The sequence below is a fragment of the Rhincodon typus genome, chromosome 3 (genome assembly GCF_021869965.1).
Source record: "Rhincodon typus isolate 14 chromosome 3, sRhiTyp1.1, whole genome shotgun sequence".
In the NCBI taxonomy this organism is placed as follows: domain Eukaryota; kingdom Metazoa; phylum Chordata; class Chondrichthyes; order Orectolobiformes; family Rhincodontidae; genus Rhincodon; species Rhincodon typus.
In genome coordinates this window covers 74,767,510-74,778,891 of record NC_063334.1, presented here as the reverse complement: position 1 = coordinate 74,778,891, position 11,382 = coordinate 74,767,510, and the positions used below count along the sequence as shown (strand labels likewise).

General features: G+C 39.9%; 1 protein-coding gene across 5 annotated transcripts in view; it reads left to right on the top strand.

Annotated features, from left to right (window-relative positions):
• Nucleotides 1-11,382, top strand: part of fer (fer (fps/fes related) tyrosine kinase) — a 202,491-nt gene that overhangs the window by 3,102 nt on the left and 188,007 nt on the right. For 4 of the 5 annotated variants that reach the window (XM_048594692.1, XM_048594681.1, XM_048594698.1 and 1 more), the window contains exon 1: nucleotides 8,230-8,706. The exons of the other annotated variant lie outside the window; for it this stretch is intronic. The gene's annotated coding sequence lies outside the window, so the exon portion shown is untranslated. Of the gene's footprint in view, nucleotides 1-8,229; nucleotides 8,707-11,382 lie in introns of those variants that run through there. 5 annotated transcript variants of the gene reach the window in all.

Below are 11,382 nucleotides of genomic sequence, written 5' to 3'. Positions count from 1 at the left end.
CAGGCAGCATCAGAAGAGCAGGAAAGCTGACGTTTCGGGTCTGGGCCTTCAGAAGCGTCCAGACCCAAAATGTCAGCTTTCCTGCTCCTCTGATGCTGCCTGGCCTGCTGTGTTCATCCAGCTCTACACCTTGTTATCACTGTATATTGTGTAGTTGGTGGCCTTATGGTAATGTCAGTTGAATAGTAATCCAGATTCCAAGTTAATGTTCTGGAGTTAGGAGTTTGAATAAAAATGTGGAATAAAGAAAATTCTAATGACAAGCATGTAACCATTGTTAATAGTTGTAAAAATCCATTTGGTTCGCTAATGTCCTTTAGGGAAGGTAATGTGCCCTTCTTACCTTGTTTCTGTCCAGATTCACTGCAACGTGGTTGACACTTAATTGCTCTTTGGGAAAATTCTAGATACACAAATAAATGCTGGCATCCCATGAACGAAATTTTAAAAAAAGTATTATATATCTCTCAACATGTAAACTATCATTTTTAACTCCTTTGTAATTTGAGAAGTCACCTAAAATATCCCCAGTGGGAACACTTCTCTGTACATTTACATTTTAATTATCTCCATGGATAGTTAGACCTTACTTTATTTAAAGGGACTTCTGACAGTAAGAACGCCTGATGTACCAATAAGATTTTTTTTAACTTTCATTCATGGGATGTGGGTATTACTGGCATAGCCAGCATTTATTTTTCCTTCCCGAGTTGCACTTGAGAAGTTAGTGATGAGCTGCCTTCTTGACAAATTGGTGTAGGAAACCACAGTGCTGTTGGGGAGGAAGTTCCAGAATTTTGACCCAGCGACACTGACTGAATGGCAGTTATATTTCCAAGTCAGGGTAGTGAGTGACTTGGAAGGGAACTTGCAAGTGATGGTTTTCCCATGTATCTGTTGCCATTATCCTTCTACATGGGAGTAGTCATGGGTGTAGAAGTTGTTGTCTAAGGAGGCTTGGTGAATTTCTGTATTGCATTTGTAGATGATAAATGGTACCACTACCAAGTGTTGGTGGTGGAGGGGTGTGAATATTTGTGGATGTGGTGCTAACCAAGTGGTCTACTTTGTCCTGGATGATGCCAGGCTTCTTGAATGATGTTACAGATGCACTCATCTAGGAAAGTGTGGAATATTTCATCACAGTCCTGACTTGTGCTCTGTAGTTGTACCAATGAGATGACGATAATGAACTGCATTGTATTGCACAAACCAATTCTTATTTTCTGTTCTCTACATAATTTAAATCAGCTGTTTGGATTTTCATAATTACACCCAGTTATTTGGCAACTTTCCTCCCATAGTTACAGCAAAACATGCAGAAACTTTAAAAACACATTGGTGAACTCAGACCACCTAGCCACGATGATAAATACATTAAAAGGACTTTAAAAAACACAATAATAATGTCTGAACAAAGATATCTGAAGACATCATCAATTGTTTTACAGATTAATTAAATGGAAGTAAATAAAATTAATTTCATCTTACTATTATAATTATGCCCAATGTCTTATTAGTTCAATGTACAGAGAAATGAATACATGTAACACTCTCACCAGGCCAACTGGTAGAATGACAGAGTCAAGGGAGACAGAGCACTACACAATACACTGCTTTTTCTTCAGTGAATTACCAATCCAAAGTCAAAATGCTTCATATGGTGCTAGGAATTGTGAAAAATCAAACCCATCATCTCTGACCAAAATACAGTTCCCCTCACTTGGTCACGTGGTTGCATAGTGATCATGTCATTGGTCTAATAATCCAGGCATCCAGACTAATTATGTAGGACCGTGGGTGCAAATCTCACCATCTCAGCTATGAGAAGCTTTTTAAATGTAATTGCTTAATAAATGTGGAAAACTAATGATCAGTAAGAATTGATTGTGGTTTAAAAAAAATCTTGGCTCATCATTGTCCTTTAGGGAACAAGATTAGAAAATAAAACTGGACAGTTGGACCAAAGTCAAGCAGAAATGACAACAGTGCACGTGGTTTGAACAAAACTCAATTTACAGCTGGGGCATTGTGCCAAATTTGGGAGAACTGTTCCAGATAATGAATAAACAACAGCCTGACATAGTCACACTCAACAACTCATACGTTATGGACAACACTATCACTATTTCTGAGCACGTCCTGTCCCTTGGTAGGACAGATCCACATAATCTGGCAGCATGGCAATGCTCAAATATATGAACGCAGTGACTGAATCTGCTTCAAAATGGCACAGGCTGACGATACCCAAAATGGCAGTCTTGGATATTGGTACAAACCTTTATGGGTATTAATTGTAGCATACATCTGGGAATCCTCATCTAACTGCAATTGTAGGTACGTATGGCTCATGTCCAACTTTTTGAAGGACAGCAGCACCCTCCTGCCAGCTTTGCATATAAGTCCTCCATGCGAGGGATTAAGTTTTTATCCAGTTGTGAGAAGTGGTTTTCTGTTTGTTTAAAATCTCCATAAAGGCGAACTGACTCATTGGGCTTTACGTTTGGTATGACCGGTGCTGCCCATTCAGCAAACTGTACTGGTTTGATGCTTCCTTCGCTTTCCACACTCCTGATTTCTGCCTCTACTTTTGCAAGTAAGGCAAATGGCACTGGGTGGACCTTGCAGAATTGTGAAATTGCTTCCTGGTCAATATGCAATGTTGCCTTGCCTCCTTTGATAGTACCTAGACCTTCCTGAAAAACATCTTGAGTATTTAATTAGGACTTCACTCAGGCAGCCATTTTCATATCAAAAAATGTTGAACCAATCAAGGTGAGTCTTTCTCAACCAATTTTGCACCATCAGGCTTGGGCCCGAGCTTTTTACTACAACCTGTGGTAACTGAATCAACTGCTTCTCATACAAGACTGAAACCGAAGTTATACCCTTAATCTGTAGGGGTTCCCTGGCATAGGTTCTCAGTCTAACCAAGATTTTAAGTAAACTTAAGGGTTGGAGTCCAGAGTGAATTTTGTTAAAGATTGGTTCTGCAATCATTGACACAGCTGCGCCAGTATCAACATCCATTGCAAGTCAGATGTAGGAGGGTTTTCCAGGGTGTGCACTCTCTTGGATACTGGCCTATGAGTTCTCTTACTCAATTCAGGTCTAGTGGGACTCTTGCTGTCTCGAGTCTGCATACAGGCAGCAACTGCAATGGCTTATCAGACTGGATCCTGAAGAATATGTTAACTGTCTTGCTATGGTCAGACCTAGAGATCCTCTGATCAGGATATGTCCTGAGTGAGGCTTTGCAATTGCCTTCACTCAAGTGGTGTCTCCCAAGCTCAGTTGGCCTGGTGAGGGTGTCCACTTCCATCAATATACTCAGTAATTCATATACTTCACTTTCCCCATTTTCTAAAGAGAAAGCCAATTGTGATGCTTGTATGAAGTCCAGTTGGGCTTCAGCTAGGAGGCAATTTTATATGGTTACATCATTAATCCCATTCTTGTCGCCACTGAAATAAATTCACAGAGGCTGGTATCCTGTCACCAAGTCATTTTTTATCTACACATGCATAGTGCTTGATCCTGGTCCAGCTTTCTCAGAGTAAGCAGAATCTCTGACACTCCTGTTTTTATCTGTCAGCCAGGTTTCCCTGGTTGGACCTGATTAACAGCCCCTCATATTTAATGAGGTCCACCTGGCTGACCCTGTTACAATCACTGCACTCCATCTGCCAGGGTGGCGTGGGGGAAGAGGCTGAAAGTTGAGGGAAAGCATGAAAGGCAGAGGCAGATCCATGAAACGTGGAACCATCGACAAAATCACCCACGTAGTACCGCATATGCTCAAGAGATATAGTTGCAAAACTGGTATGAATTACTAGTGCAACGAACATGATAAGCCCCTGGTTATACCTTCCAGCTTTGTGTATATCTGATAGAAATGAATCAGTTGTGACACCATTAGCCTCTTTGTGTCCTCGTCACAGCTCAAATTCCCACATAACTTCAGATTTTCACTGATGTTTGATACATTACTCTCTGTCATTTGCTTAAATTTTTTCATGGGTGTGGACATCACTGGATGGGCCAGCATTTACTGCCCATCCCTAATTGCCTTCCAAGGGGTAAGGTTGAGCTGCCTTCATAAACAACTGCAGTCCTTGGAGTGTAGGGACACTTACAGTGCTTTTGAAAGGAGGTTCCAGAATTTTCACTCAGTAACAGTGAAAAAACAGGATATAGTTCCAGGTCGGGATGGTGTGTGTCTTCGAGAGGAACGTGCTCATGGTGGTGTTCCCATTCAACTGCCCTTGTTCTATTAGTTTGTTGAGGTTGCAGATTTGGAAGGTGCTTTTAAAGGAATGTTACTGCAGTGCATCTTGTAGGGGCGTTGGTTTAGCTTGGTTGGCTGGATGGTTGGTTTGCAAGAGTGTGATGCCAACAGCGTGGTTCAATTCCTATGACTGGCTGAGGTTATCACAAAAGACTCTACTTCTCAATCTCTCCCCTCACCTGAGGTATGGTGACCCTCAGGTTAAATCACCATCAGTCATCTCTCTCTTTAATGAGAAAGCAGCACTATGCTCTGGTAAGACTATGGCAACTTGACTTGACTTGCACCTTGTAGATGTTAAATAGATCATAGATCATAGAATCCCTACAGTGTGGGAACAGGCCCTTTGACCCAACAAGTCCACACCGACCCTCAGAGCATCCAACCCAGACCCATCACCCCACAACCCACCTAATCCACACATCCCTGAACACTATGGGCAATTTAGCATGGCCAATCCACCAAGCCTGCACATCTTTGGACTGTTACTCTTTGTCAGTGGTGAATTGAGTTCATGTTGTAGGTGAATAATGGGGTGCTTTGTCCTGAATCGTGTTGCATTTTTTGAGTGCAAGTGGAAATTCTTCCATCACACTATTGAATTTTGTCTTGTTGATGGTGGACAGAAGGTATGAGTTAATCACCACAGAACTCCTAGCCCCTAGCATGCTCTTGCAGTCACAGTATCTATATACTTGGTTCAGTTCAGTTTCTGATCTGTGATAACCCCAAGACACTAATAGCGGAGGATTGAGCATTGGTAATTCCATTGAATGTGTGTCAATGAAATGCAGCTTTATTGTCAAGGGCAATCACTCTCACCTCAGGAATTCAGGTCTTTTGTCCATGTTTGGACCAATGATGTGATGAGGTCAGGAACTGAGTTTTTTTTAAATTCATTCACGGGATGTGGGTATCGCTGGATAGGTCAGCATTTATTGACCATCCTGAAATGGTCAGAGGGCAGTTAAGAGTTAACCACATTGCTGTGGGTTTGGAGTCACAGGTAGACCAGAACAGGTAAGGATGGCAGTTAGGGTCCCCAAAATACATTAGTGATCAAAATGGCTTTTTATGATAATCGATTGTGGCTTTGTGGTCATTAGACTCTGAATTCCACTTTTTATCTTAAATTCAAATTCCAGCATCTGCACGGTTTCAATTTGTGTCCCCGAACATTACCTTGATTTCTGAATTAATAGTCTCAGAATAATAGCACTAGGCCATTACCTTCCAGTGACCTTGCTGGAACCCAAATTAGGTGTCAGTGAGCAGGTTATTCCTTTGCAAGTACCGCTTGTAGCACTGTCAATGTCCCCTTTCATCACTTTGCTGCTGATTGACAGTTGACTCATAAGATGGTCATTGGTTGGGTTGGATTTGTTCTGTTTTCTGTGCACAGTGTGTAACTGGGCAGTTTTCCACATTGTTGGATCAATGTCAATGTTGTACCCATTAACAGTTTGGTAGAATTTTAGCTATTTACACTAATTCCATTAGTAACAGCCTGCCAACTTGAAAATGCTGTGGTGAGCTCCACTGTTTGTTTCCTGTCCATTAACTAATCCCGCTATCCATGTTAATAAATTACCCCAAACACCATAATTCCTCATCTTATACATTACCTCTGTTGGTCGCACTTCATTGATTGCCTTTTGCAAATCCAAATATCAGACTATATTAACCTTTCTATTCTGGAAAACTGTCATTTCTGGATTTCAGGTATTTCTGGATTATGGAATTATGTTGGAATATCAAACCACAAGTATGTGAATTGTAAAGCACCACAGATTAAAAAAAAACATAGTGGTAAATATTATAAATTGTTTTACTTATCCAAATGCTATATCATTTATATCTTCATATTTTTTCCTTATGTCATAAACAGTTGAGACAAGTGCATCTCATACCTCAAACAAAATATTCACTGATGCATCATTTTCTAGCCTTTTTTATGATTTACGTCTTTTCCAATTTTCTTAGTATAACTTATTGTATCTTATTTAAATGCCATGGTAAGAGTTTAAGAACCAAACCATACCCAGAAATGCTTTTGTCTGATCAAAAGCACTGTTGTAAAAAGGAGACAGCCTAATAAAGAGAAAAAGGTGGCGAGAGAGTTTGAATGAGAAATTAACAGAGATAGAAATGGCAAAATAGATCGATAGATAGACAGGAGAAAGAGAAAGAGAGACTTAACAGAGAGAGGCAGGGCAAAAAATCATATGGCTCTGCAGCCATATATTACATTTTCTCACACTATACATGCCCTGCATAAGGCAGGCTAATGCATTCCAATTTGTTGCAGTACTTGAACAATTGTCAAAGGATTTCTGGACAACTGATATTTCAAGACTTTGGACAGGAGAGGTATAGTGTCATTAGAGTCGCAGGAAATAAAACCTCTTGTCTAACAATTTCCATTTCGTAAATCATGTTGACTATGATTTTCTAAACCTTTTGTTGTAAGGCAAAGTAGATTTTGGAGTTTTCTTGTCAACTAATATCAGACTAGCTTGACTACAATTTCCATGTTTTCTCTCTCTCCTTTCAAAATCATGGAAACATAGATAATAGGAACAAGAGTAAGCCATTCAGCCCTTCATAGAGGCATAGAAAATAGGAGCTTATCCATTTTATGCCTAAAGACTTATGTTATATTTAGCTCCTACTATCAGTCAACAATCACATGATACCAGGTTACAGTCCAACAGGTTTATTTGAAATCACAAGCTTTCAGAGTGCTGCTTCATCAGGTGCAGAGAGAGGAGAGCACACAAACACAGAGTTTATAGGCAGAGAGATCAAAGGATCATACTACACTTACAAGGTGTCAGTGGAGTGAGCAAACCTAAATTGGCTGACTGACTGCCTCCTGTTGAATCTTTAATCATTCATACATTCCGGCATTCTAGAAATTGCATAAGCAGGATGTGGAGAAATCTGTTAGTTTCGAATAATTAAAATGCAAATTCTGTTTCAAGTCACTGCCCAAGATAATTAAAGGCTCCATCAGTGTCTGCCTAACTTTCCAAACTTTAAACAGGCATAGCGATAAGAATATACAATAGGTGACATCTCAGCTCAGACACTGAATTACATATGCTTGCGCACGCGCACACACACAAACCTATGGGGTGAATAATTTCATCCAAGATGTTTGCTTATTTTCAGATACATTCCATTTTGTTCAAAAACATTTGTAATCACAGTCACTCAGTGTGGCATTTTATAAGTTCCTGCCTTTGGAACAAAACCAGCCTGATTCCAGGTTAAAAGTCTTGAGTTAGACTCTGACAAGCCCTCACACCTACAATTCAGTGTCTGACCTGAGATGTCACCTTTTGTATATCTTATCGCTCTGTCTGTTTGAAGTTTGGGCAGTTAGGCAGACACTGATGAAACCTTTAAATATCTCAGGGCAGTGACTTGAAACAGATCTGGAATTTGCATCTTAATCAAAACTAACAGAGTTCTCCATATCCTACTTCTGCAATTTCTAGAATGCAGGAATGTATGAATGATTAAAGATTCAACAGGAGGCAGTCAACCATTTTAGGTTTGCTCACTACACTCACACCATTGCTATGATCCTTTGATCTCTCTGCCTTTAAACTCTTGGAGCATGCTGTGCTCTAAAAGCTTGTGATTTCAAATAAATCTATTGGACTATAACCTGGCGTCGTGTGATTTTTGACTTTATCCACCCCAGTCCAACACCAGCACCTCCAGGTCATCCTACTTTCAGGTAATAATCTTTCCCTTCCCACAATTCATTGTAGAGTGCATCTCACATTCCCAATACCAATTCAACTCCAATGCAAACTTATGGGGATCAATTAATTGTTCACCAATTAGGAAACCGCACAGAATCACGCACAAACGTTAAATCTTGTTCTCTGACGTCATGAATTTCGGACATCGAACACGCATGCGTAACGTAAACGCAATTACACACTCCCATGATATCACCTGCTGGGTGTGGCACAGCTCCAATACAGTAAATCTTGGGAGCGTTACCCGTCACCTTTTTGTCTTTTATTTTTAAAAACAGCAGCTTCAATTACTATGATGTCTTCCAAAAGATTGAATAGAATTGCACATGATGGAGAAACCTGACCTAGAACGTCTAAAACGCAGCAGCTTTCGCGCTCAGGCATTCATCTGCACTGGTGAAGTAGCGCATGCTCCGTACGAGAGGTCCAGCTGGAACCCTTGCCGTCATCTCCCAGCAGCCTTTGTGTAATGCCGCGCATGCGTACTGCTGGTTGGGAACGGCATTCTTCGACGAGGGAGTGTTAAAAGTTAAAAAGTGTCCTGGATGAAAGATTGATCAATGTTTCCGGCTCGGGGTCACAACACTGGTTAGTCAGTGATCCCGGGGCGCAATTTCTCTCCCTGGCTCAGTTATTGATGAGGTAGGCAAACCTTGCTCATTACCCGGACGACAAACAAGCCCGACTGATCAACCCGAGGGATCGCCCTCTCAGACCTCGTTCCAGCGGGGCGATCCTGGCGCGCCGACCGCCAGAGAGCCGACGTAACGGTGATCAGGGACCGTATAATGATAACTGTCTTTCTACTACCTGGCCCATCCTCTAAATCCTGGGTTGTGCTACGGTACCTCAGTTATTTGGCCTGACAGTTATTGATTGTTGTTTCTTTATCTGTCATTACATCCCACAACTTCACGTCTGCCTTTTCTAACATTATTTCGTTGAAGTGGAGAATCTTAGATTAGTCGTACAGCTGATTTTGAAGACGCGTAAGCAGATGCTAATTTTACCAAGTGCATCAGTTTTTTTAAGAGAAAATCTCCCTTTATATAATATCGTAATTGTGTTTGCTGTATACGAGTTAGTCAATAAATTGTGTGTACTGTCAGTGTGTTTTTGTAACCGTGAAAATGTTGGTTGCATCGTGCTTTTGTCGATTTTTACTAAGTCTTAATGATATGTTATCGATGTTTTCGATTTAATCGAGCTTTACGAAAAGTCGCATTTATTTAGTCTGCCCGAGGTTCTTCACTAGAGTATTTTACAGTAGGTTAGGTATAATACCTTGGAATTGTTGCAGATTCAAATTGTAAAGAAAAAGTAGGAATTTCGAGCCAAGACATTACCACCTCCCTCAATTGAAGTACGTGAGACTGAAATGTCAGTTTTGTACAAACTTGAAAGAACATGCGACAGTATAGAAAACAGTACATATACGGCTTGTATTTTTTTCTAAAATACAACAGTTTTGTCCATAGTTTCTCACTTTAAAATTGCAAGTTCACGTCTTATAACAAACGAACTATGCAGAGGATGCGATGGATGTAGTTCCAATCATCCTTTATTGTGGTACATAGTTCTTGTGGCTCATTGGCTGTGCTGACTGAACTGTTCATAAGTTTAACTATGCAACACTATTATATTAAATGAAGGAATAAGAACAGAATTGATCACTTTCAAAATGGTTATTAAAATAGATCTGCATGCCCTTGTCCAATCATTCACCATTCTTTGTGCTCTTACACTGCAAGTATTTTGTTCAGTCAACTTTTGGATTACTTAAACTTTCTCTATAGCAACAAAAGAGTTGTGTTTGTATGACTTTTTAATGTAGAAAAAACATGTCAAGACAAGTAAACAAGTGGATGTTGTGTCAAAGGAAAAGTTGTTTGGAGGGACCAAAAACAGAAGTTCTGAAGAAAGGCCATTGGACCCAAAACGTTAACTTTGTTTTCTCTCCATAGATGCTGCCAGACCTCCTGAGTTTTTCTAGCAGTTTTTGTTTTCATTTCAGATTTCCAGCATCTGCAAATCTTTGGTTTTTCAGTTTAGTTGTTTGGAGGGCTTGCTTAAAAACTTGAACTAAGGGACGGGATTTATGAGGGAATGGTGAAAGGAGGGAATTCCAGCTGAGGCCTGTATGGACGGTAACAATTACCAATGCTGGGCGATGAAGTAGTGGAGGGACAAATGGCAGAGTCTGAAAATTGCGGGTTTTGGTATGGGTTTGTAGATTTGAGCAAGGTTATAGGGTTGAAGAGGCTGTGAAGGAATGGAAGATGTTGACAAGCTTTATTGCAGTCATTTGAGGATTATCTTCTATTAGCAAGTGGAAAATGAAACGTGAATTGGCGAGATTATTCGGATATGAATGTCGATTGGGAATTTGCCCTATCTTTTACCATTGTACAAATTTTTAACTTGGTTGATGTGGGAAATATCCCAGCTATCAATGTTTCCATATACATAGGTATGCTGACTATTGATTTTGGTTGGATGCTTTTTGCAAGTTTACCTTGTGATTTGTATACTTTATTTCTTTTTATGGCCATATTTTACACTTTTTTGTGTCAAGACATGAACCTGTATTTGCATCCTACATGTTTATACCTTCACTCATCTTTGATCAGTGATTCCAAAATGTGAATTGTCCAAATAACATGTTAATGATTGAAGACTTCAAGAACTGGTGTTGCTGTGCATCTAATTATTATGGTTAGGGTTCTTACTGTAAGAATATTGGAAATTACAGCACAGAAGATGTCATTTGAATACTGATGCCTTTATGCTGTCTCAGATTGGTGCTATCATCTGTAACGTCCTTTCCCTGTCTTTTTTACATTCCGTTTTTCAGGTTAGTTGTCAAATTCTCTTTTTAACGAAATGATATCTGCTGCACTGCGTGCTCTGATAAAACGTCAGTTTAACTCCCTGAAAATATTCATGTTCAATTTCTCTTTCCTCCTGATAACGGTTTTTTCACATGTAAATTTGTTTACTCTTCGACCACTAAGCAAATTAGTATAATGATATTATCTATACAAATATCTTAGGGATTTGAATGCAGCGTGGCAAGGTGGTGGATGTGAGAAACCATGTCACAGATGAAAGATCACAAGTTACTTTTTGGGGGAGCGATTTATTGAAGCTGGAGGAAGTCATAGAAAGAGGAAGGCTGAAGCTGTGAAAGGAATTAAATATAGTAACGAGAGTTGATATCGATACCAGTTCTCAGTGCTTTTGTAGTTTACTAAGAATAAGGTTTTTGAGGGATTGAGCATTGATATGCATAGTCAACTTTGAATGAGCTAACCATTT